The following is a 27,044-nucleotide window of genomic DNA, read 5'->3' on the forward strand; positions in this document are numbered from 1 at the left end:
GTATCTACTCGATAGTGCTATTGTAGAGTGACAGTATATATAAATAAATGAGTGTGGCTGTGTCCCAATAAAACTTTATTTATAGACACTGAAATTTGAATTCCATATATTTTTCACATCTCGTGAAATATTCTCCCTTTAGGATTATGTATTTTCAAATATTTATACGTGTAAACTGCATTCTTAGTTTGCAGGGTGTGCTAAAATAGGTGGCGGGCAGGCCAGATTTGACAGTGGGATTCTATTTATATAAAGTACGAAAACAGGCAAAACTAATCTATGATGTTAGAAGTCAATTTCATGGGGACTCTTGGTTCCAGTCAGTCACAAGGAGGAGTCAGGGGAGGGGCACCTGAGTGGCTCAGTCTGTTAAGTGTCTGCTCAGGTCGTGATCTCCGGGCCCTGGGATGGAGCCCTGTGTGGGCTCCCTGCTCACCGGGGAGTCTGCTTCTCCCCCTCCCCTACCCTCTGTGCTTGCTCTCTCTCAAATAAATAAATAAGATCTTAATATCTTTTTTATTTATTCATGAGACATACACAGAGAGAGGCAGAGACACAGGCAGAAGGAGAAGCAGGCTCCATGCAGGGAGCCTGACGTGGGACTTGATCCCGGGACTCCAGGATCACGCCCTGGGCCAAAGGCAGGAGCTAAACTGCTGAGCCACCCAGGGATCTCCCTTAAAATCTTTTTTTTTTTTAAAGGAGGCAGGGGACATTTGGAAAGGACTGGTTCTGTTCAGTTTCTTGCTCAGGGTGTTAGTTACTCGATGTGTTCACTTTGTGAAAATTCATCCAATGCATACTCTTTTCTATGTGTGTATTTCACTTCAATGAAAAGTCAAAAAAAAAAAATCTGAACTGCGTGTGTGGCTTCTGACTTAGATTTTAGCACCTCATTTGGGGGTCAGAACATAGTAGCTTTTGTTCTTTTTATAGCTACTGGTTCCTGTTTCCTGGATAAGACTGTCTCTGGAGAAAGGTCTTGATATGTCTTTCCAGTTTCCCAAATCTTACTCCCTTTTATCATCGGGGAAACATTTAACAACTGGCATGGTTGGGCACCAGCCAACCAAAGTATGTGCTGAGTGTTAACCCCTTAGTTCCTGGATCATAGGAAGATGGGAAGGATTCCTGGAGAGTGCTCGTGGTTGCGGGGCCTTCAGGACAGTGGGAACCTTGAGGAGGAGGTTGGCTGCTGTAGCTGTGAACTCTACCTATGCTTCTAGGTAAGAGATGGAGGCTTAAATCCAGAGAATGGAATTATGTGGCACAAGCTGTTAGCTTCAGGAAACAGCTCTTTTCTTTTTTTGTTTTGTTTTGTTTTGTTTTGTTTTGTTTGGTATTTCGGATAAAAGCAAGGAACTAACAGTCTGAGCCTCTAGTACATGCCCGGTGCTTTGTGTGTCAAGTCACCCATTCCTCATAACAGCCCTGTGCAGTGGGGACTATTCGCTTTGTTTTTCAGATGAGAAACCTCAAGACTTAGAAAGTTAAGTGACTTTCCTCAAGTCCTGCAGCTCAGAAGTGAGGAGCTGGATTCCAGATGGGACCTGTCTGGCCCCTGAGCCTACTCTTTTTCCCTTGTTGAGGCCATGCTTCCATCTCTCCCTACACAGTCACACTCACACCAGATGTGCTCTCTTGGAAGTGAAGACTCCAATAGATATTGACCTTAGCCAGTAGCCCTTTGAGCAGCCTTTGTTCTGCTTCTGGGCATTGTACACATCTTGTTTCGACCAGAAGCTATTGGTGCAGTAGTTTCATGTCAGAAGCTAGCTCTTCTAGGACAAGTCATTTTATAACAACATTCAAAGAGAAAACTTTACAGCATTTCCAAAGAGAAATATATTGTGCTTTTGCCACCATTTGACATCCTTATAAACACTTCCCTCCTGCAGATGACTGGGAGTGTTTCTGGTCCCAGGGTTGAACTTTAAAAAAGGATGTCTGCAAGGTATCACATTCATATGAATGGTACGGTGTGCTTTAGGCACACCTCAAGACTGATTGGAGAGGGGACAGTGAGAAGTGATCAACAGATGGGAAAATGCAGAGGCCCTGGTGGATAGCTAACCACTCCCAATATCATCCCTCGGAGAGGAGGAGTTTCTTATCCAGCATAATAGCACCAATTATTTGGTTGTTTGTGCTGAGGAGTTGAAAGCTATCGTGTGCCGGGAAAATACTCAGCATGGAGCAGTAATTATGGATCAGCTGATGATAAAGGATGCATTGGATTGACTGCTAATTAGATTATTAGCACCAAAAACAAATACCTGCTATTAGTACCGTGAATAAGCTGCACTTATATTTTCTACTGTAAATGCATATTCCTTTTTATAATGTGCAATTTCCTTTCTTCTCTTTTGGGGCCAAGACTTCCAATTTCCTCCAGTCATCTTAAACATATTTGTTTATTGAGCTGTAATCTGGTCATTTTCTTGTTTCCTTCCAGACTCAAAGGTAGGGGAGGGTCGGGAGAGCTGCTATGTAGTGAGTGCCACGTGTCATACCCTGAAGTGTGGGAGGTCTTTCCAGGGAAAAAGTTGGGCTATTCCAGAGCAACATCTAGATCTCTTCCAAAGGGACAGCATCTTATGAGGGATAAGGGATTGTAGGGCTTTCCCTGTGAGCTCAGTGCTGGAGTTCATTGCCAAAGATATGACATGGTTGGTGGTGGTGGTTGTTGTTTTTTGTGGCACTTTAAGATTTGGTGCTTGTTATCCTGGGTTCAAGGAGGATGGGATGGACATTTGGGTGTTTCAGGTGCCAGCACCTCTTTCCCCTCCCCACCAAGTTGGCCATCTTTCTACTTTCTACAAGCAAGTTGAATGTGTGTCCCTAGCAGTGTGAGATTTTAGCTGTCTTCCCACCGAGGGTGGCTATGAGTTTCATGGGTAGGACCATCTGAAAGAGCCTTTGGGAGCTTCCTGAGTTGCCTGGAGAGAGATGCCGTCTCCAGCAAGAGCCAAGGGGCAGCTCTGGCTATAACCTCGGTCAGGTGTCCTTTCTCAAGTGCTAGAGATTGACCACCATTTGACATCCTTATGACCATCATCATATGCCAGGAGTCTTTGCAGGAAGGAAAGTATTCTGAGGAGAGAGGGGTGTGTGACTGTTTTTGGGAGAAATGCTAAGTGCTTTATCTATGGTAAGTCATTCATTAATTACCACCCTATGAGGTCAGCAGGCTGAGATTTAGCTGGTGTCTGTCAGTACAGTCATGCTGGGAGTTTAAGGCTGGCACCCTTCTGATTACACAGTGCCTGAACCATACAGGTTGTTAAAATGTTCTCTTATAAATATTACCTGTGGATGACATTGATTAGCCTTATTTTGCTAATGAGGGTCTTGAGATTCAAGTTCCAATAACTTGCTCAAATCAGGAGAGCTAGTAAATGCCAGAGCTAAGACAGGTCTGGGTGATTCTGGAGCCCATGTTGGGGTGCCATCAGGATGGTTCACAAGGGACAGTGAGCCCCTTGAGGGAATTTCTCCTTTTGAATGCCTAGCTACCATGGGGTGCCTGCCACTGGGCCAAACTCATCGGTTCATCCCTCAAGCCCCTGTGGGGCTGTATGTGAAGCCTGGTGCAAGAGATGTCCCCGCCAGGGTTCTGCCCTCCTTGCCCAGGGCAAATTTGGGGCAGCAGTAGGGTATGGAGCTGTGGCTGTCTGCTGGCCCCTGGCCAGTCTTCTCTAGAACCGTCTCCCTCCTGGATTTTATACTGTGTTGTGTATTACTAGAAGGACACAACTATGTCTCTAGGATGGCTTTTTCACAGTGAAAGGGACTGTAAGATGACGAGGAGTCTTTTCTCTCTTTTGAGTCAAAGTGGAACATGAGGCCAAGGGGATGGAGAGAATCTTTACTCAGGTTCACGGGATAAAGATTTAAGGCGATTGCTTTTGAATGTACTGGTTGTCTTGGTGAGGTTGACTTTCTACCCCTGGGCATGGGACTCTTCTATTCACTCAAAGGACTCTAGGGAAAGTCAGCCTCCTCCTGAAAAGCTGTTTCGCTGAAACAGAAACCTGTTACTCCACCAGGCCTCTTATTAGAAGAAGCAGCACTTAGGATGGTCTTAATTTTAAAGTCATTCCGGTGATCTTTGAAGAAGTACATCTGCTTAGGATCTGCTCATCCCCAAAGTGTTTGCTGTTTGAAAAGCACAACACTGGTGGAGGGAGGACAGGATGGGAAAACCAATTTCAAGATAGAAGATAGGGTGACTGAGCGACCCACATTGATTGAATTTGTCAGGGATGCCTGTTGTGGTTCTGTACTTTCTGGGCACCCAAGACAGGTCTGCCTGTGGGCCACATCTGGTCCCTTCTTCCTGCTAAAATTTTTGTATGGCCTGGGAACTAAGAGTGGGTTTTTTTTTAATGGTTGGAAAAAACTCAAAAGAAAAATAATATTTTGTGACACATGAAAACTACATGAGATTTCAGATTTCAGTGTCCACAAATAAAGTTTTATGGGAACACAGTCACACGCTGGTTCCTTTATGTGTTCTTCGTGGTGGCCTTCACACTGCGGTGGCAGAGTTGTATAGTGAGGGAGAAAGGGTGGGTTACAAAGCCAACATTTTACGGGGTCCTGTAGAGAAAGGGTTCACTAATCCCTGCCCCAGACCTTTGCTTCTAAAAGTGTGATTCCTGGGCAGAGGTGTTGGTGCACCTGGAAGTTTGTTAGAAATGCCAAATCTCAGACCGCCCCTACCGATTTTATGATTTTACGTCTGCATCTAAGCAAAACCTCCACGTGGTTTCTGTGCAATTAAAGTTTGAGAAATGCTGTGTCAGATATCGGCTAACTCTTACAGAAAACTTGTGTGGGACAAACTGAGGTCTAGTTAGTGCCATATTTCCCTACGTATTGTGTATTCCATTGGATTAGACTATTCAAGACTAAACTCCGCCCCCAAGACTAAACTCCCCCCGCCCCCCCTTTGGACTTGGAATTCTACTTAGAGCTGCAGGGAGATTCAGGAGGCTTCCTCAATGCCCTGTAACATGAGAGGAGCCTTGAATCTTCCAGGCATTGTGGTTACAGCAGGAACATCATTGACCAAGCCCTCACCATTGTGCTGCTCCCAGGCTGGTGGGTTCCTTGTGAGGCCAGGACCCCTACACTCAAGAGTCTTGCCTCCCTAGGGGCAGCACCAAGCCATTCCTCTTGGATCCTGCTACCCTCTGGGTGCCCACCACTCTTAGGACTGGCTGCCTCCATTGTTTTTCCAAGTTGGAAGAATTCCCTTTTTTCCCTCACCCTCTGGGCTACTTATTCCTTCCAACAACATTGGCTTTTGCCTTCTACCTTCCTGGAAGCATCGAGTCCTGATTATGTGCTGAGATGAGGGGTTAGTGTAGGGCTGGGGTGGGAGTGAGCATGTGGAATGCAGTTGAGAAGAAATAAAATGAACATCCCAATACATTATCCTACCCTACCTGCAGTATATTATGATGCAGTTGATGGGTCAGCCCATGTAATCTAGGACAGTAGCAAATGTAGACTATCTTCTTGTAGAACAAGAGGTAACTCCTACAGGAATTTAGAGCAAAGGAGATTGTGTAGGTGGCAAAAGCAAGGGAGGTCTTCTGAGGTTCTGGGACTCCAGCAAGAGTGACTGGAGGTCATTGGAAACTAGAAACAGACCAGGTGTAGAAGAGTTTGAAAGTAAAGGCATTTGCTTATTTTTGTTCTAAGATGCATGTATGTCTGAAAGTGAACAGTTGGGAATATTACATCCTACTCAGTGGGGACTTTGTTCAGTAAATGTTTTGGGTTTAAGGGTTTTAATTGCTCAGGGTATGCTTATTGCTCTTAAAGTAGCAATTCTGTGAAATTTTAACTTGATGTTCCCTTTCTTTTATCCTTTTGGCCTAAATAAGAGTCACTGTGTATGTTCTACATTTCTCACCAAGGTCAATTCAGGTTTTTCTTGACCACCTCTTTTCATCTTTAATTTGTGGGGCTGCTCTTAGAGAAATGCTTTATGGAAAATCCATCTTCCCTTTCTATATTCCCTTGAATGAGGCCTTGGTAGGGATGTGGCCACAAGTCACCTAGATTAGTCATGTCCTTTGAAGGGTCTGCTTGGGGTCCTGAGTCCTGAAAACCTGAGTCCATGCACATGACTCATGATGTACCAAGTTAAAAAAAAAAAAAAAAAGTAGGATTCAAAATTGTGTCCGTAGTAGGGCCTTGTTTTAACATAAGATGTACATTGAAAAAAACTCAGAACATCCAAACGGGTGATTTACCTAAATGGGGTATTGTCTAGGCTATATTTCTCATTGCTTATGAATTAATTATTTGATTGATTGATTTAGGCTTATCTGCTCCCTAGCTTGCTCTACTTCCTTCTCCCCCACTTAGAAGCAGTGTAGTAACCTAGATATGTAAACTTCTGTATCTTTCTCTGTGCACCTGTCATTAGCACAGAAACGTAGACACACATTTACAGATGCGTTAAGGTCATTCTTACAAAGGAGAGGAGAGATGGATCATGTTGTATATATGTATGTATCTTTGCACCTTAGTAGCCTAGAAATCCTCGGGTCAGCCAGCTTGTTTTTAATGACTGCCTAATATTCTGTGGTATGGATGTGCCTTATTTCATTCACTTGTTTCCATTTGGTGGGCGTCCAGCTTGTGTCTTATCCTTTGTTACTAAACACAGTGCTGCAGTAAGTATCTATGCACACATATTCTCACACATTGGGGCTTTTGCTTCTATGTGATGGATTTTGAGGAATGGGAATTCTGAGTCAAAGGGAATCTGATTTTTGTATTAATGGGTATTTAAGATTGCTTTTAGAAACAGTGTAATAATCCACATTTCCATCAGCAAAGTGTAGGTGCTCTTTCCCCAGCATCCCCTTTAGCATAAAGGTTATTTTCCTTTTGCTAATCTAAAGGGTGGGAAAGGAGATCCTATTGTAATGTTACATTCCCCTGACCATCAGAGGTTGAATATGTTCTATGTTCATTGCTCTTAAGGATATGGTCTTCTGTAATGTATCTATTCGTATCCTCTGCCCATTTTCCAGGAGGCTGTTTATCTTTTTCTTGACAGTTATTAGAGCTCTTTGTATGTTGTAGACAATGCATATTGGTCATATGTATTACAGACTTTTTTTTCTAATCAATTGTTACACTGTTGATTTTGTTTATGGTACATATTGCCATGTAATTTTTTGCTTGTTTTCATATAGGTAAATATGTCTTTTTAATAATAACTAATGAGCATTCTGTCTTATTAAAAAGATCTTTCTGATATTATATGTAGGTTGTATATCCTAAATTTCCTCTTCTACATGACTTAAAACAATTTTAAATCTTAAGTCCATCTGGAATTAATTTTTACATCTAGTTTGAGGTAGGGATTAAACTCAAATTAAAAGGGCTTATTTTCCTCTAAATGGGAAGGCATTTATGTCAGTATCAATAATTAAAGAAACTATCATGTCCTCTGGTGACTGACATACTACTTTGTTTCCCATAAATACTGAGTTTTAGTTCTGGGAAATCCATTCTGTTCTCTTGACCTATTTATCTCTTACTGTGCCAATATGATACTTTTACTGGATTTTTTTTTTTATTAAATCCAGTGGTTACTTGAATAATCCATTGGATTCCCTAGGTATAAAATCATATCATTATCAAAATGAGTTAAATTTCTCTCTCTTTTTTGTATGTTTCTTGGTTATTTCCTTATCTTGTTTTGTCACATGAAAACATTCAAAATGCCATACCATGCTAATATAGGACTTTTTCTTGATTTTGGTACAAATGACTATAGTGTTTCATTATTTACTGTCCACTGTTATGAAATATTTTTATTGTATTTTTAGTCATTTCCTTTTCCTATTTTGCCTCATGTTTTTAAATTAGAAATGAGTTTTTGAAATTTTTCATATTTTGATTGGATTATATAATTTTTCTCTTTTTTGATGCAGTGAATTATTTTGATTCCCTTGTTTAAACCATCCTTGCATTCCTGGGATAAACCGTATATAGTAATGGTTTATTTTTATTTGTATGGCTGGATGATTTTATTTGTTGGTGTTTATTTGGAATTTTAACATTTGTATTCATGTTAAATTGATTTATAGTGTTTTTGGTACTCTATCAGAGTTTATATTTAAAAGTAAACTGTTGCAGAAAATGAATTGGAAAGATATTTTTTAAACATGTGGGGATAGTTAAATAATTTGTATGCATCTGTTCTTTAATGGTCACATGAAACTCAGTTCTGAAATGATCTGGTCCTATTGACTTCTCCCATGGTAGCCCTTGACTACCTGGCATACCTTTTTTTTTTTTTTTTAAGATTTTATTTATTTATTTGAGAGAGAGAGAGAGAGAGAGCACAGCAGGGGAAGGGACAGAGGGAGAAGCACACTCCCTGCTGAGCAGGGAGCCCAGGACTCTGGGCTCAACCCCAGGACCCTGAGATCACGACCTGAGGCGAAGGCAGACACTTAACCTACTGAGCCACCCGGGCACCCCCCTTGCATAGCTATTTTTATTTTTCAATCCAATCTGGTAGTGTTTGTATTTTAATAGGAATACTCAGCATATTATAATTCATGGAATAATTGATATATTGAATATTTACTGTTTAGTTTATTTTTATCTTTCTCCTTTATATTATTTTCACTAGTTTGGCCAATGACCATTTCAACTCCTCTGTCCTTTTTCTGTTTGGACACCTTTCTGTGCCATCAACCGAGTATTACTTTCCTTTTCAGTGCATTCAAATACCTATTTGTATGAAAGCAAGATATCAGCAAGTTTTCCCTGCCAAGCTGTTTTCCTCATTCAGTCATTATCACCCTGATGTGCTGAACTTTGTAGGACAATTTTTACTTCCTTACACTTGCTTCCATTGTAAACAGGTAAAACTTCAGAAGGCTTTTATTCACTTCATGATAGAAATCATCTAATTTCCAGGTTTTGCTAGGATAATTGAATACTTCTAGAACTAAATGTCAGGTTTTTCTTTGCAGAATGCTTCTTCTTTTTCAAGTACTATTATTTGTGACTTACATTACACATTTTAAGCCCTTTACTACTATAGATATAACAACTCAGAGGTTCACACTCACTACTGTGTTTCTCTTGACCTTGCCCATCTTGAGATTTCTGTTTAAATTCACTCATTTTTTGACTGGTGCATTTTCCTCAGATGGATTATCTTTTCTGTGAACCCTTGGTTATCCAGATATTCTGCAGATTGGATGAGTGGGTGAAATCTCGGCTACCTGCCAGTCTGGATGGCTTCCCACTGTTTTCCTGATTCCGGTTTTGCAAATGGCAGGTATACTTGAAGCCTAGTTATGTTTCCTTTGTAAGTTACCTGTTCTTTCTGATTGCAGCATGAGATTTTCCCCTTATTCTTGAAATCTAGGAACACAGCTTGGGGTATGTCCTTTTCCATGATTCCTACAAGAAGCTCAGTTTCATTTTTAGGCTTGGGTCTTTCTTCAAGGGAAATTCTCCGCTTTCTTTTCTTAAGATTTTGTATTTATTCATTTAAGACAGAGAGATACAGAGAGAGTGATAGAGAGCATGAGCAGGCGCAGAGGCAGAGAGAGAAGCAGGATCTCCACTGAGCCAGGAGCCTGACATGGGGGTCAATCCCAGGACCTGGAGATCATGACCCAAGCTTAAGGCAGATGCTTAACCATTTAAGCCACCCAGGTACCCCTAATTTAATTCTTGTCTATTCTATATGTGTTCCTTTTTCTCTTTCTGGGATTACTGTTAACCCCAAATTGGGTCTTTGGGCTGCATCTGTTCTCCCCAAATCTTTTTGCCCTGATTTTTAGGTCTTTGTGGTTTTGCACTAGTGGTGCTATCTTTTTCCATTTGATCTTCCAGGTCACTAATTCAGGTCTCTATAGCAGTGATCCCTTTTCTCAACTCACCCGATAAGATTTTTAGTATGAAAATCATAATTTTTGTTCCAGAAAGTCTTTGTATGTGTGTGCTGTGATTGAATATCATTAAATCCTGTTATTATTTTTGTTTGTGTTGTTCTTTGGCTCCTTTATCAGCTGTTTCATCAACAGCCCCCATTTCTAAGTGTTTCACTTCTTCTTCTCTCTGGCTTCTGGTCCCCTCTGTGGGTGGCTCATTCCCGTTGTCTACTGGATGAGGCTTAGGCCAGCTGTCTTGCTGTTTTCAGGTAAGATCATCAGAGAGTGGTGATGGTATTGTCATCTTGACTTGTATACCTTGGAGTGGTTTCAGTTGGCTGGTGTTGATTCCCTGAGACAACAGAAGGAACCACCTGAATTGCTCTAGCTCCAGGCTACTGAGGACTTGGTAGGTCTGTTCAGCTTCCAGCTCTTGCTCTGGACCAGGGAGATGGAAGGCCCCCTCAGGGTGCTCATGCCTGGGAGAGTTGCCTTTCTTCCTAGGCTTCATCTCACTCTTAGCTGAGCTGTCCATGAGGTTTGGGAGCTCTGCTCTTGCTCGGCACCTCTCTGCTTTTATTCTTCATGCTATCTTTCAGTCCTGCCTCAGTTTTTTCCATCCAGCTCTGCAGAACCTGTGGTCCCCCTCACAGACTCCACACCACACCTGCATCCTGGCCTCAGGGCTTTCAAGGCTCACAAGAACACCCTGTGGTTGGATTGGAGTTGAGAGAGACAGCTCCAGATATCAGGTGCATGCTCAAGACCTCATCCCAAATTGCTTCATCAGTTTCTGAATTTTCAACAGTGAATTTTCAGAAAGTTCCAAGCAAATTCTGTTCTAAGATTTTGGTTTCTTTGAATATAATTAAGTTCTAGTAGGAACATGAGAAGGTGCAGTCTGTGTTAATTTTCATATTCTTCTACATTCCAGGAGAGGGTTTTTGCTTTAGTTATTGGGAAATGTTACCGTGATTTTATAGCAGCTTCATATAATAGCACCATTGAATAGGCCTAACTCATCTTGACTGAAATGGCTTCATTATGGGGCCATTTGGGAACTTCTAGGCTTAATCTATCACAAAGTAAGAGTTCCAGAAGGAAATGGTGATGAGATTCTATAACCAGACAAAGGAGGATTTGATGTAGCATGGGCATCAAAGTGAAGAACCTGAGGATAGGAAGAATGAGAAGATTTGAAGTAAAATCAAGAACAAGCTTGATGGTGTTGTGGGCCGATCAGCATGGTATTCCATCTTGTTCCATAGAGTAGACAGAGTGCCACCTGGACCCTGGATTGCTAGGAAGCCAGTTGGCCAAGGTGTTATCAGATGTCCTTCCAAGTGAGAACTGGAATGAACAGTCATGAATAGGTCATAAATGTTGGCCATGTTTCTTTGAAGATTATGGCATATCACAAAGATTAGCTCATGGATAATTCAAGAGATCTTCACCTTTTTCAAAATTTATTAAACACCTCTTGCATACAAAATGGTATGCCGAGTGCTGTCCCATACATCCCATTTGATCTCTACCCAACACTCTGTGAGGCAGCATTTTTACAGTTTACATGAGGAATGAGACTAAGAAGTGAGTGACTTATTCAAGGTCATGTGTCAGTAAATGCCTATGGCATGACTTTATGAGTGATTAGAGGGCCTGACTCAGATGGGACAGTGTTGTTGAAAAGCATAGGTTTTGGAGGCGCCTGGGTATCTTGGTGGGTGAAGCATTTGCCTTTGGTTCAGTTCATAATCCTGGGGTCCTGGTATTGAGCCCCTTGTTGGGCTCCCTGCTCAGCAGGCAGTCTGCTTCTCCCTCTGCCCTTCCCCCCTGCTCCTTCTCTTGCTTGCTTTCTCTTTCTCTCAAATAAAATCTTAAAAAAGAAAGAAAGAAAGAAAGAAAGAAAGAAAGAAAAAGAAAGAAAGAAAAAGAAAGAAAAGGAAAAAAAAACCCCATAGATTTTGGTCCAGGCTTTGCTCAAACAGTGCTTAGAATAAAAAAACAAGGGCAGTATGTTTGCTGTCCTGCGCCTGGGGGCTGGCTCATTGCTCTCGGGAGGAGCATTTCGGGGAACACTTCTGCTGAGTGGGCAGGCGTGTGACTGTTGGCCTTCTCTAAAGGGCGATCTTTTATGGAGTTTGAGACTGAAATGGGAGCTCAGGTCCCCTGTGGAATAGGGAGGGTTACAAAGAAGGAAATACACAGAGCTCTGGGGAGAGGAGTCACCCAGCCCCATGGTTGGAGACAGCCCCCATCCTGTGGGACTGTCCTGTTGCTAAGGTGCTTCTGGTAGCTAGTCAACAAACTTAAAGATAAATAAGCTATGAGAAAGGAGCAAAATAGATGGAGGAGGAGGGGGCGGGAAAGATCAAATGGAAACTCATCTTGCCTAGAAAAAGTTACTGAAACCAGGTGAGGACGTCCATTTGGAGCAAGGCTGTAAGTAAGTCCCTGTTCACCTGCATCCATCTGCTTTGTGTGAAAAGGCGAAGGGCACTCCTGGTGCGCTCACGCTCACAGTGATGCAGCCAGGATTCCCCAGGGGGCTGAGCTCAGGGGTGAGCTCCACACGGCCTGCAGTATTTCGTTATGCTTTACTTGCTGCTTGATGGGTTGTAGTTTGAAGTCCTGGATGAAAGCCACACATGGGGCTTCCACGGGAGATGTCCCAGACAAATGAGTCTGGGGAACCAGCAGACAGTCCTCCTTGCCCAACCCCCCAACTCCCACCTTGGGCTTCTCTGCTGTTGATTCAGTAAACAAATTAAATTCTGCACATGTTTAGCGACTATCTACCGTGTGACCAGTGCTAAACTCCGCATTGTGGGAAGAAAAGTGTAAGCAGGCCCTTTGCCCTGGAGACTTGTGGCATCTTGCAGGGGAGCCACCCCGGGAGACTTCGTCCTGGTGTCCTTGGAGCTTGTTAACGTCAAACCCTGGTCTGCGTGCTGGGCGGCTCAGTTGTGGCATTTCCCCATCCACAATCCCGAAGGTTCCCCCAGGGCTTCAGAGCTGAAGCCAGAGGCAGCGTTGTGTTCTCTGCCTCCCTCTGGTTTGCTGTCTTTGAGGCTCTGGAGCGCCTGCTGTTTAAAATTCTCTGGCTCTGCTGGGAGACCAGAGGGGTGAGGGATAGTTTGTCTGACTCTGTCTTACAAAAAGGGTGTGCACTTGGTGGGTCAGGGATGGGGAGTTCTAGGCCAAGCTCCCATCTATACCTTGTATCCACCTGAGTCTAGTTGAGTTATATCTTTGAAAATCTGACAAAGAATATTTTTCTGCATGAATCTAGTGCCCATGTGAGTTGCTGTAAGTCTCACCGATTCAGTTTTACCCACTCAGAGAAAAAGACCAATCAGCTTGACATTAATTCCCCTGAATTTGAGAACAGATGGTTTTCTGAGCACTTAGGAAAAAAAATGGGGTGATTGCCACGACTAGCCTGGCTCCCCCAAGAACATAGCATGCTTTCTTTCTTGTGAGACTTCCACTGGGAGGTCAGGGGAAGGAGATAGCAAGAGATGGTCAACACTTAGCCCAGGGGCTGTCACTCCCTCCCCTCACACTCCAGCTCTGATTGTCCCATGCTAGCATATGTCCACAGTTTTCATGGAAGCCAGCACATGCTTGGCATCTCCTGGTACGCTTTGATTTTGCTCGTTAAAGATTGCCTTCTGGGTAAGAAACAGGGTTCTTTCTTTTTTGTGACTTTCAAAATCCCTGGCCTGTTCTGTCTCCAAGATGCCTAGTGTTTGAGAGACCTGTCCTCCAGAATCAGTACGAGTAGGACAGCCTTCGACTTGACGAGCCAGTGAGTGGAGTGCCTAGAAATGGAGCCAGGAGGAATCTGTGTGCTTCTTGCATTTATAGGGAATACAAGGATTTAGGAGGTAAGAAGGGGAGAAAGCAGGATCTCGTCTGGCTGTTCAGAGAATATTGTTTCAAAGAAAGGCAATACAAAAATTAAACCTTTTTTTTTTTTTAAAGATGAGACTCCAAGACAAGGAAAGAATGGATTTGTTTTTAATGATTTCAAGTAGAATTGAGGCTGTTCCTGCAATTGTTGGAAATAAAATTGGTTAGGAAATGATGTCAGCAGAGAGTGGGGACTGTGAACCAGGAAAATAAATGAGCTCTGAAATCACCTTCTATTTTATAAATATTGTTTCTGGAGCTGAGAAAATTGAGACAGATTATTCCTTTCTCTCTCTCCCAAGCTATGGGTAGAAGAAGCCTTGAGTATCCCATTTGGACCTTGTGAGGAGCATCTCATCTTGTCCTGGCGCGCTAAGTAGCTTTGTCTGCATTTAGACACACTCCATTTCCCCTTCAAGGACCACTATCAGCAGTAGCCAATTACAAACACACCTCATAACACATTATTGAGACACACTGCACGCAAATAAGCTGGAGAGACGTTTAATGATTGTACTGCATCGCGTCCATGACAATCTGTCCGCACTGCCGTAGGACAGAGGGGCTGGTTCCTCTGTGTGTGTCGCTGTGTATATGTGCTTGTGAGCATTGCATTTGCAGTGTGTCCTAATTAGACATAATTCGAGCCAAACCAGTTTACACTTTCAAGGAAGGAGAAAGGGCATCTTTTCACATTCTGACAGGCTCTTTTGAAGCCTTGGATTCCTTGTCTTTGGTTTTCCAAAGCTATCAGCGCTATTAGCAGCCTGAATTCATTTCAGAATGGGGAGTGATGCATTTTCAGACTCACTGGGTGGCTTCTTTCTGTTATCTGTTTCTCGTGGAGAGGCAAAAGGTGGGCAATTTCGAGAAATGTTACTTAGGCAGTCACTTCCTGGCTTGGTTGTGCAGTGAGAGTTTGCCGGGTTTTATTTTCTCTGCCATTTACCAGTGCTGTTGGTCTTGAAGTAATGACGGCAGTTTTGCCACCGTGACAGCTGCATTCCAGGTCGGGGTGGAGTGGCAGCTGATTCACAAAAGCACAAGGCCTTCCTTTAGGGTGTTTGGGGTCTGGGTTCTGGGAATGAGATCGCAGTCAGCCTCAGGGGACAGACCAGAGTCCTCATTTGTTGAGGCAGGAAGCTTTTGAATTTGTCAGACCTGCTTGCTCCCTAGGTCTGAAGATGTGGACCCTGGGAAAAGGAAGTGACTTTCTCAGGAGTACCCCGCTGGTTTGTGGCAGAGCTTATCTGGAACCTGGCCTCTTGGCCCCTATTCCAAATTCTTTGCATTCTGGTTCCAAGCTAGCTTCTTTTGTGTCATAAAATGCAAGGCTCGGTAGGGAGCCTGGAGCTGCCAGCAGGGAAGCTGGGTGCCTGCTGGACCCTCCAGCTGTGAAAACCATCACAGGAGCATGCAAATGGTAACACTTGTATAGTGCTTGTTCTGGGGAAACTGTTTCCATTCCAAAGAGCCTTCTGAAGGAGGACATGTGATTTCAAAGAATTATTTTGTCAAAGGATTGTTCTCATCCTCATTCTTTCGGAAAAACTGAATGCCCAGTTTTCCTACCAGTGTTGCCTTTCTTGAGTTTTGCTCTGGTAGTTCTGGGCCTTCTTTGAGGACGTAGCAGAGGGAAGAGAGAACAAGCCTTTGTGTTTGCCTGTAAGTCAGCCTGAAATGTTTTCAGCCAGATGGAAAACTAGGTTGGGTCTTCTAGAGCCTGTTTGTATAGTTGAGTGGGTGACGTGTCCAGCCTCCCAAACTTGGAAAAATTTACTGTTCACACTTCATTCATATGTTCCCTAGTCCTTGGCAAGCGAATTGCTTTTGAAGAATTTATGTTCCCATCTGCCACTTCTATTAGTAAGGGTGATATTTGTGACTGATGTGGTGATGGTGAAGTCCTGAGGCCTCGGTGATTTAATGTTGCCCGTCTGCAGCCTGAGACTTTGGGGTTCAGGTGGGGTCAGAGGCAGGAGTCTAGGTTTGGTATTTCCTAAAACACTCCCTGGCTGAGAGAGCCTGTGTTTGCTCACAGCCATGCGGACGGTGCCAAGTAGTGGCACATTCCTACTGTTACTTTTGCAGCCAGCGAGAGAAATGAGACAGGGCAGCCAGCAAATTGGTATTTTGAAGAATCTGCTATGTCTTTGGGTGTGATTGTGGGTGTTGGTGGGGAGGCGGTGAGAGTCTGAGGCATGGGGTACGAGTCTAGTCCTAAAGAACCAGCTGTTTCCTGGCTGATGGTTATGGAAGAGCAGATGCAAAAGGAGAAATAGGATGAGAGGTAAAATGATCAGCACCATGGAAAGCACCATGCTTCTTGGCATTGAGGAGAGCCTTCCGAGCAGCAGGGAGACTTGCCTCATGTTTGCACCTTCCGTACTCAGCGTTGATCATCTTCAGAAGGAGCTAGGGAGAGGGACAGCTGTTTCTTCTGGCAGTTCTGCTCATGGGAGGCTGAGGCTTAAGGGATGACTGGTTTGAGATGTTGTGGTGAGCCAGTAGAACCGGCATACCAGACTTGCAGAATGATATGGTTTGTGCAAAACAACCTCTTTTGCTTTTGCTCTTGGATATCAAACAAGAGCAACAAGGAGAATAATTAAAAAAAAAAAAACCCAACTGTCATTTTCAGTGGAATTAAAGAATAGGTATAATCTATGGAATCTGAAATAGGGGCAAGGGCTTGCCCAAGCATCTGGGTTTGCGAGAGACCACTGAGAGAAAGTGTGTGTGTGTGAAGAGGCATAGAAGAGTGGCAGGAGGGCCTCTGGGCAGAGCAGACAACCGAGAGTGCCAGCAAAGTGCATGACCTGGAGGTGCAGGGACATCCTGATGAACTCCAGCTATATCCCTTATTTGCAAACACTGGGCAGGACTTGGTGTGAGCAGAAGTGAGGAAAGGTGCCTTCTGAGTCTCTTTTGCTTTGGAGAAGCAGAGGAAGTGGATTAATACAAAGAATCCTCCAGAGAGGTCTTTTTGCAGGAAGAAATGTCTGTGGCAGTAGAAAAAAAAGTTGTCCCCCTCCTCTCCTTCTTTCCTTTGTTCCTAACATTTTTCTTGATGTATAACATACATTCAGTAAAGTATATGAATATTTTTTTTAGCTTGCCAGAATTTACCCACATGTGTCCTCGTGTAACCAACACCCAGATAAAGATCTAGAGCATTTTTGGCACCCTGGAAGTCTTTCTGGGCCTCTTCCAGATCGTAACCCCTCCCACAAAGAGAGCTTTCTTTTATTTTTTTAAAAAGATTTTATTTATTTAAACATGAGAGACAGAGAGAGAGAAAGAGAGAGAGAGAGAGGCAGAGGGAGAAGCAGGCTCCATGCAGGGAGCCCGATGTGGGACCGGATTCAGGTCTCCAGGGTCACACCCCAGGATGCAGGCAGGCACTAAACCGCTGAGCTACCCAGGGATCCCCGAGAGCATTCTTTTAATAATGAAAGTTTGCCCTGCTCCTTAATTCCATCTCACAGGAACTTCCTGCAAAAAACTGGTCCACTTGGTTTCTAAAAGTCCACCTCACATAGTGATAAGTAACAGAAGAGAAATTGGGAGCATTGGTAAAATAGAAGCAAAAATATTATTGTGAAAAATGTCAATGTGGCCACAAAAATTAAGGAACCTCCAAATAAGGAACATTCCCAGGAAAATGTTCTTAGAGAGCAGATGAAAATTGCAATCAAGGATTTCACGATAAATTTAAAGACCTCAATGAGGCAATCATTTCTATGAAGAAAAACTACTAAGCAGAAACAAGAATTCTGGAAGGGGGGACAGGATGGCGAGAGGTGCAGAAACGTGAGCTGTCAGTACTCGAGGAGGAGAAAGGAGGAAGGCAAAGCTAACTCAGAAATGAAGATCGAGTCTGAAGGATCTCAAGGGAATATAGATACTGGAAGATACAGTGTGGGACATAGGCAATAGACGTGAGAAAGGTGGATAAATGGATTGAAATAAGGAAGGCATTCACGAAGATTGGAAAAAAAGTGGTAGATATAGAAGACAAGCAATGGGAATTTGGCATATATGTAATTTTAGTCTCTGAAAGAAAATACAAAATAATTGACTAGAACAGATATTTAAAATATAAATTAGGAAAGCTTTCAGGATGTAAAAAAAAAAGACTTAAATCTAAATGTTAAAGAACACAAGTTTGAGTGTTGGGTGAGTTACCCAGAACAGTTAACACCAAGATATATAGCCTTCCAAAGTTTTGACATTAAAGATAGGAAATAATCCCCTCCTTCCCTCCCTCCCTTCCTCCCTCCTTCTTTCCCTCCCTTTCTTCCCTTCTTCCTTCTCATCTCCCTTCCCTCTGCTCCCCTTCCTTTACCAGCAGGGTAGAGGATACATATAGAGGTGCCATGCCTAGAAGGTGGCTAAAATGATTGGAAGATTAGTTATGGGGGCAAATAGGTTAATTTATTGAGCAAGTAAATGAGTATAGAGAGGTCAGTAGAACTCATGTTTCTCACTGTTTGAGATTTATAAACATGAAAAGAGGGAAGGCTGGAAAGAACCTGGGGTGCTGGACTGGAATTAGAAGTACTGGTATGTGTGAATTTACATACATACATTTCCTAACCCATTGTGTTGAAACGGTCTAGAAGCAGTAGAATTGCAGTAGCCCTGAGTGCCCACTGAGTACTCAGATCTTGATTTCTAAATAATATCCTCCACTAAAAATTACTGGTACTCCTCAGAGAGATGGCTGACTTAGGGAGCGAGGCAGGGAAAGTATGAAATGAACCTAAAAGGTTCTGTTTTGCAGAAAGTCAGGGAAAGATTAGGACATATCAGAAGGACACAGAAGCCACCTTGGAGTTTCCACAGGCCAAATTGAAGGCAACAAGAGCATGAGTATCAGATGGCAATCTATTGACTAAAATAGAAATCCATAGTTCATACTGTTATAAATGAATGAATGAATGAATGAATGAATGAATGAATATATAGATAAATAGGTAAGTTATAAGTAAATAAGTAAATGGGGGAGAAGGGAAAACTCTTCCTTACTAGAGAGTGCCGACTGATTAATGGAGAAGGAATGGTGGAAATAGATATTCACCCCTTGGCAACTATCATAATGGCAGTTGAAATAGGCAGGAGTTGTCAATGGATGCTAACTCAGGTGGGTGGAGATTTCTTAGAAGGATCACATATTGCTACAATATTGGAAAAGCCTCCCACAAAGTTGTCATCAAATACAATGCAAAGATGGTAAAGTGTAGGTGGTGAGACCAGGCAGATACCACTTTGGCCAGATGACCAAAATCCATGTCACTGGTGGTAGGATGGTTTGACCTAGGGTGCCCTGGATGAGATACACTAACAGCATAACGTCTGCTGTATTTCTAGCAAGAAAGCATGGTTTCTGTCTGGTCATGAGGAAATATAAGATGGGTCGAGGCCCTACTGAATGAAAGGTCTATAACTCATTTGAGACCTCTAAAGACTTGAGAAGCAGAGAAGAACTGAGGAAGTGTGCCACACTGGAGCAGACTGATGAGACATGGCAGCTAAATGGAGTATGTGTTGGTGAATAGGATTGTGGACCAAGAAGGAAAACGAGGCATTGTTTGAGCTGTTGGAGAAATTTGAGTGGGTCTGTGGATGGGGCTGTGCTGAACCAGTGTCGGTGTTTTGACTCAGAGGGCTGTATGGTAGTCATATGGGAGTAGGGTTCTTGTCTTTGGGAGACATACAATGGAGTATTTAGAGATGATATACATCCTGCCAAAAGAGAAATCCCCTCTCTCCAAAGATGGGGAAAATAGACTTACATGTCACCATCTAGAGATGTGGCGTGAGGGGGTGTAAACATTTGTATTATTCTTGCGGGGTTTTTTTTTAGGTTTGGATTTACTTCAAAATTAATAAAAAGACCACGAAAAAGAATAGTAAATAAAAGGAAAGAATTTACTGGGAATCTGGGCAAAGAAAGTGAGTTACTTGTGGGAAGAAAAATATCAGCTTGGTCCCAGTTTCCTTAGCAGCAACATCTAATGCCCCAAAGACAGCAAAACATCTGAAAGAAACGCAAGGAAAGAAAAGTGTGAGCCAAAATTTATATCCATCCTAGCCATCCATCTTTTAAGTATAAAGAGTTTTGAGCATGCGATAACTCAGAGAATATTGTTCCCATGAGCCCTTCCTGAGCAAACTGGTAGAGGATGAACTTCAGCCAGCAAAGAGGAGACTGAGGTTGAATGCTGAGTATTTCCAACCGTCAATCTACACTAAAACTAAGATGAAAACAAATATAAGCATTAGAGCACCAGAGAAGAATGTCAATGTTCTGTGCCCTGATGATGACGAAATGACACAACCAACAAATATGGGAAGGGCAGAGGGAAGAGTAAATTCTCCAAATGCTTCATTCTGTAATAATAGGGACTCAAAGGATGTAATTTAGAGCTGACAAAAGAAGTGATCTAAGCATAATTATATTTAACAATAAATGGTAAACATTAAGAAAGATATTATTATTGCCTGAAGTCAGGTGGTGGGAGAGAGAGGCAGCATAGCCAGAGGAAATGGTGCCCAAGGGCTATGTCATGCGTTTATCGTCTCCCTCCCCACGTGCAGCTGCCACCGTGTTAACATCTCCATACACTTTCATAACTGCTATCCAGGGGTCTGTGTGTCTCTCTGTCCCCACTCCAGTGATGCCTTTGCTTTGCCTCTGCAGAAAGAAGTGAGGGAGAAGAAGGAAAAATAGGCCAATTTTATCTTCGCTGGTAGTATAGGATTAATAAATCATGTCCAAAGACATAGGTTGAGATTATTATGTAATGTTGCAGTTATGAATGCAACCACTAGAAAAAAACATGAACCCTCTCAGAAGAATCACACAGGAGAAACAATCATAGAAAGACTAAAAATAATGCCAAGAAACCAGAGAACGTGATATAAAATGAGAACCAGGAACAAACCTATTTGTCATGTTGCTAAATATAAATGAGTTTAACTCACCTTTTAAAAAGATTTCCAGATTGGACCACAAATCACAGCCCAATTCTATAATGTCTGTAGAGATGCCCCTAAAATAAAGTGATGCAGGAAGGTTGGAAATACAGGAAGGATAAAGGAATGTGAGAGAAACACAAATAAAGAGTAGTAATGTTGAGCTCAAATGAAGCATAATTCAGGTAAAAATGCATTAAATGAAGTAAAGGAACTTTATAATGCTAAAGTGTACATTTCACAATGAAAAAAACACAAAGCAGCAATATTGAAAGAACCAATTTCAGGAGATGCATGGAGAAATAGACCAAAGCACAATAGTAACAGATCACTTTAATTTACATGTTTCAATCTCTAAATAACTGGACAAAAATAAAAATCAATATTGAGACCTAATTAACATAATAAAGAAGATCTGATTGATAAATAGCAAACCCTGTAGACTAAAGGAAGAGAATACATCTTTCAGGGGCCCATGACACATTCACAAATATTGACCATCTATTAGGGGACAAAGATAACTTCAGTAAATCCCAAAAGGTGGGAAAAAAATACAAGCAGTATTCTCTGATACAATTAAGGTAGAAATTTTTTTTTGGTAGAAATTAATAAATACTAAATTGGAAAAGCAAGAGACCATTACACTGAATGTAAAATCAAATCAAAACATAAGAACAAAATATTTAATGCATGGTTTAAAGAGGAAAATAAAAACTGATATTGCAGATTTTCTGGAAAACAGTGATTAATGAAAACACTATTAAAACAGATGTGCTATAGCTAAAGCAGTACTCAGAGGAAAAATGATGGTCTTAAATGTATTTATGCAAAAGAATAACATAAATTAATCATCTAAGTCAAAGAATTACAATAGAATAAAACAGATTACAGCAGAGGGAAAGCAGAAGGAAGACATAGATAAAAGTAGAATTAATGAGTTAGAAAACAAAACATTTGAAATAAATTTCAAAGAAACAGTGAAATAGATAAACTACTAGTTAATCCAATAAAGAGAATGTGGGAGCAAGTATAGATACATAAAATAAGAAATGATATGTGGGAAATAATTACATAAATAGGAAATTAAAGGTGTCACAAAAGACTGCTTGACTCAGGTCCATACAAATACGTTTGAAAGCCCAAATGAACGAGATTTTCTTCCAAGAAAATAAAATGTACTCAACTGACCCCAGAAAAAGATCCAAAATTTCCAAAGTGGAAATTAGAATGCAACCTCCCCCCGAAAACTTTCAAACAGATATACTTTGCCTCAAAGAAGAAATCACCAGCCTAAATGGTTTTACAGGAAAAATTCTATCAAGGAACAGACAATTCTAATACGTTCCAGAGCATAGACAAAGAAAAACAGTTATAAGCCTGACAAAGAAGGCACAAAGAGAAAACCAAAGACTAATCCCATTATGAATATCAATTCAAAATTCCAAAAAAAAAAAAATTTAGCAAGACAACTTCAGCAATACATTTGAATATCTAGGTCATAATCAAGAGGGTTTTATTCCTAGAATGCAGAATGATTCTACATTAGTGAACATTAGCAGAAAAAATATTCATGGTTATCTTCATAGATTCTGAAAAGGCCTTTGAGAAATTTCATTGATCATGTTTTAATAAAAAAAATACACCCAAGACAACAGGACAGCTGGGCACTTTCTTAACATGCTAAAAATACATCCACCTCAGACTAAAAGCCATCATCAGGCTGAATGGGGAAACAACAAATGAATTCTCACAAAAGTATGATTCATCTTGTGCTAGTGATGCTTGCCAATGCACTAGACAAGAGAAATCAATTCTAAGAGAGAAGTTCAGAAGAGATGAGCGTCACTATGTGTGCAGGTATTGTGGTTGTATGGATGGACAACATAAGAGAAATCACTGCAAAACTAGTCCAAACAATAAAAGAATCCCATAAGCAATGTGCAAAAATCAGTAAACAGAAATTAATACCTTTCATATGCACAGACATCAAATGGAATATACATAGGAGGAAATGCTCTCAGTTACAATAACATCAAAAAACATTGAATGGTGAAGAACTTGGCAGAATGTTATAGGCACATACATAATTAGTTAAAAAGGAACAGAATTAATAACCTATAAATAGATCCAAAAGCATATGATCATTTAGTATGTGTAAAGGTGGCATCTCAAATCACTGGAGGAAAATTTACATATGTGCTATTAGGATAACTGGCTGCCCTATGAGAGAGAAATAAAATTGGATCCATACCTCACACCGTATATACATCAGGATAAAATTCAAAATAAAGATGAGATGTGAATGTTAAAACTATAAAAGTACCAGAAGATAGCACAGAAGGGGCCTTTCTAACCAAGATTTAAAACCAGAAACCATAAAAGAAAAATCTGTCTTATGTGATTAGATAAAAATGGAAAGAAAAAAACCCACCAAAATCATCTAGCTAGCAAAAAAATCTACATAAAGTAAACTGAAAAGACAAATGACAAAAGACTAATCATCCTAATAGATTAAGAGCTCCAAAGAGTCAATAAGATAAAGCATTTCAGTCTAATAGAAAATAAAATAGGCAAAGTATATGACCAGATAATTCATGGAAAAAGAAATAGTATGGTTCTAAATGTGTTAAGAGATATGCTCAACCTCACCTCATAAACAATCTAATTAAATCTCTATATAAATACTTTATTTCACCTATCAGATTGCCAAAGGAAAAACAAGATGTAGAACAATGTGTATATAATACTAATTTTATATAAAAGGTGATGGAGTGGGAGTGGGGCAGAATTAGAATGTATTTATATTTGCATCTGTATGCATAAGAAATTCTGGAAGGATATATAACAAACTGAGAGTGGTTTGCCAATTGGGGTGGTGACGTGAACTAGGGATGGACCAGGGTAGAAGGGAAACTTTTCATTGTGTGCCCTCCCTCCCTTTTTTTAAACCATGTAAACACATTTTTAAAGAGGATTAGTAAACTAACAGGATTTTGACATATTCACTGATGTATTTGTCACGGGATGATGCATGCCCCCTTGTCTGCGCATAGAAAAGGGTACAAATGCTTCTACTCCAAGTAAATGTAATTTGCTCAAATTCACCCTCCTCCTCCCCACCCAGTAAGCCGTGAAGGATAGGGGCAGAGCTCCTCGGAGCCCACCATGAGTTTTTCAGGTAGAATCAGCATCATCTCGAATCACTAACTTTTATTAGGCACTAGAGTGTTTGTTTGTAGAATGCAGTGCATTTGCTGAGTTTGCAGTTTGCATTTCCCCTGACGATTTGGTATGGATCTGGATCGAGTGTTAGATGCTTGTTTTGCAGCTTTTTAATAGAAATGTAGGATGGTGATTGATACCAGCTTGAGAATGCTCAGCTCCCTATTATGATGTACATCTGAGCAGCTCCTACAAATGGAGCTTAGGACATAACATGATGGAAATGAATGGATCATAGAGATTGACTCATAAAACTCCCCCAGTTCACTGGTGAGGGGACACTCCAGCCCTTGAGAAGATTTTTGGCTAGCCAATGTGAGCTAGAGCTAGAACCTGAGGTTCCAGTCCTGGGCTCTTTCCCATCTGCCCATTTCCCATGATCACAAAGGTCTTGGCTTGGTCAGTGTGGTGTCCCTGTGTGGGCAGAGCAGTGTGGGAAAGGCTCACGGGGCATGGGGGTGAGTGCCACTTGTGTTAGAAGGCTTGGGTATGACCTACAGGAAACCTGACCCAAGGGGGCTTATACAAAGGAGGAATTAGCTAGCAAAGCTGGAAAGTCCAGTTAACACCTGTGGTTTCTCTCTGTAACAAAGACTCTTTTTTTTTTTTTCTCATAGCCTGTAACATTCAAGTGTCTTCTTGGATTTGTTTATTTGGTAGCGCCATGACAGCAGGGGCCTCTTCTGGCTCATCTACTCTTTTATCTCCCATATCCAGAGTAGATTTTTATAAATACTTGTGGAAGGAGTTAATTCCCTGCCCTTGGGGTGCAAGATGGAGGAGGGAGCATGTACATGGTCTGTGTCTGGAGAGAGATTGCTCTCATAAAACACTGATGTGACAGTGGATGCTAGGAGCCCAGAAAACCAAAGTCCACTGCATCTCAAAGACTTGCAGACCATCTTTAGCTCTCTTCTCTTTCCTTGTTTCCTAGAAAATGTCTTCACTGTTCATGTTTTCCCTTCCACTGGGTTTGACTCAGGAGGGCAGAGAGAAGCTTTTGTAACTGTAGTTGGTTGTCCTGTCTCCCGGGAGCAGGAGGGTCTCGAGACCACTTAGCCCAATCCTTCCCCAGCTAGAGGCTCCAGACTGTTTCTCCTCATTTAGAACTGAGATTGTGCTAATGGTGTGTAGTCTCATAGCATGAAAGGAGGAACACGGTTTTAGGAGGATGCTTTCACTGGAAAACATACAGAGAGAGGACAGGAATCCAAAGCAGGAGGTGCAGAGTCCTGACTTGTCTTCAGAGGCCATTGCCTACCATCGTCACACCTCTCCAGTTAGGTCAAGCTGTGCTCTGGCAAATGGTGGTGGTAGTGGCCATCTTCCCTGTGTGTATGTTTCCATGGTATTCAGACAGGTTTTCACATAGGGCATGTGTTATTAGCCGACTCTAATTTGAAACTACAATGGTCATTTGTTTGTTGTGTGATCTTAGGCAAATCATTTAACTTCCTACTTTCAGATTACACTCCTGCAAAGTGGGCATAATAACACTCTTCCCTGTGTATTTCCCAGGATTGATGTGAGAATTAGACGAGACAAAGCATAGACAGGAGCTAATCTTTTAATGACCTTGTTTTATCCCCCCAAAGTAATAGATCTTAAAGATCTTCTTAGACTAAAGCCCTTGGTTTTAGAAGGAGGAAACAAAATGACAAGAGGTTTGGCCAGGGTCGTATGCTTAGGTAGTAGAGGAAGCTGTTTCTCAGTCTCTCTGAGACAGTACTGCGGTAAATAAAATAATGCTCTCTGTCCACCAGGCTCCCCCTGAAAAGATGTCCCCACCTAATTCCCAAAAATTGTATACGCCCATTACATTATAAAGGGGAATTGAGCTGCTAATCAGTTGACCTTAAAATAAAGATGGGATCCTGGATTAACCAGGTGTGTCCAGTGTAATCACAAGAGTCCTTAAAGTGGAAGAAGGATGGGGTACTTGGCCAGCTTGGTTGGTAGAACATGCAACTCTTGACCTCAGGGTTATAAGTTTGAGCCTCATATTGCACGTAGAGATGACTTAAAAAATAAAATCTTGGGGCACCTGGGTGGTTCAGTGGTTGAGCATCTGCCTTTAGCTCAGGTCATGATCCCAGGGTTCTGGGATCGAGTCCCACATCAGGCTCCTTGCAAGGAGCCTGCTTCTGCCTCTGCCTATGTCTCTACCTCTTTCTCTGTATCTCTCATGAATAAATAAATAAAATCTTTTTTAAAAAATACAATCTTAAAAAGAAAGTGGAAGAAGGAGGCAGAATAGGGGCTCAGAGTGATTCAGTGTAAGGACTCTACCCTCTGTTGCTGGCTTTGAAGGTGGAGAGGAAGGAAAGAGACCAAGGAATACAAGCAGCTACTAGAAGCCGAATGAGGGAGGGAAACCAATGCTGCCCTTAAGCCTCCAGAAGGGATGCACCCTTGTTGACACCTTGATTTTAGCTTCACTGAGACTCCTGTTGGACTTCTGACCAATAGCACTGTAGGTAAATACATTTGCATTGTTTGATGCTACTAAGCTCGTGGTAATCTGTTAGAGCAGTCCTAGAGAATGGATACAGGTACTCCTTTATCCTATTTTACAAATGAGAAAACTAGGCAGAGAAAGGCAGAGACTTTTTCTAAGTCATAAATCTCAACTGCTTTGGGAACTTTTTCTAGAGAAAGAAGTTGATGTGTTGAGTATATTTAATAACAGTTATGAGAGATAGCCTGGAAGAGATTATTAACTAGATGGTCTTGGAAAGAAATCTTCCTCTCTTTCTAGCTAGCCGGTGTTCTAGCCGTGGAGGGTCAAGAGCTTTAAAATCTATTATTTTTCAGTGACCTGGTATAATCATTACTTGTCCTGATGAGTAGGGAGGTTGACTTTCTTTGTTTTTTTTTCAGGACCAAAGAACATTTTAGTGGGAAAGTAAAAAGTACGAAGTTAGAGCAGAAACCATTGTTGGTATAATTGGAAGTGGAGACTTTGGTGTCCATCCTTTTGAAGGATGATTTCCC

The 27,044-nt window shown here is 41.7% G+C and overlaps 1 protein-coding gene across 2 annotated transcripts in view; it reads left to right on the top strand.

Annotated features, from left to right (window-relative positions):
• Positions 1–27,044, top strand: part of GALNT14 (polypeptide N-acetylgalactosaminyltransferase 14) — a 205,213-nt gene that overhangs the window by 9,406 nt on the left and 168,763 nt on the right. The gene's annotated exons all lie outside the window — the stretch shown is intronic.

Source organism: Canis aureus, chromosome 12 (genome assembly GCF_053574225.1).
Source record: "Canis aureus isolate CA01 chromosome 12, VMU_Caureus_v.1.0, whole genome shotgun sequence".
Taxonomy (NCBI): domain Eukaryota; kingdom Metazoa; phylum Chordata; class Mammalia; order Carnivora; family Canidae; genus Canis; species Canis aureus.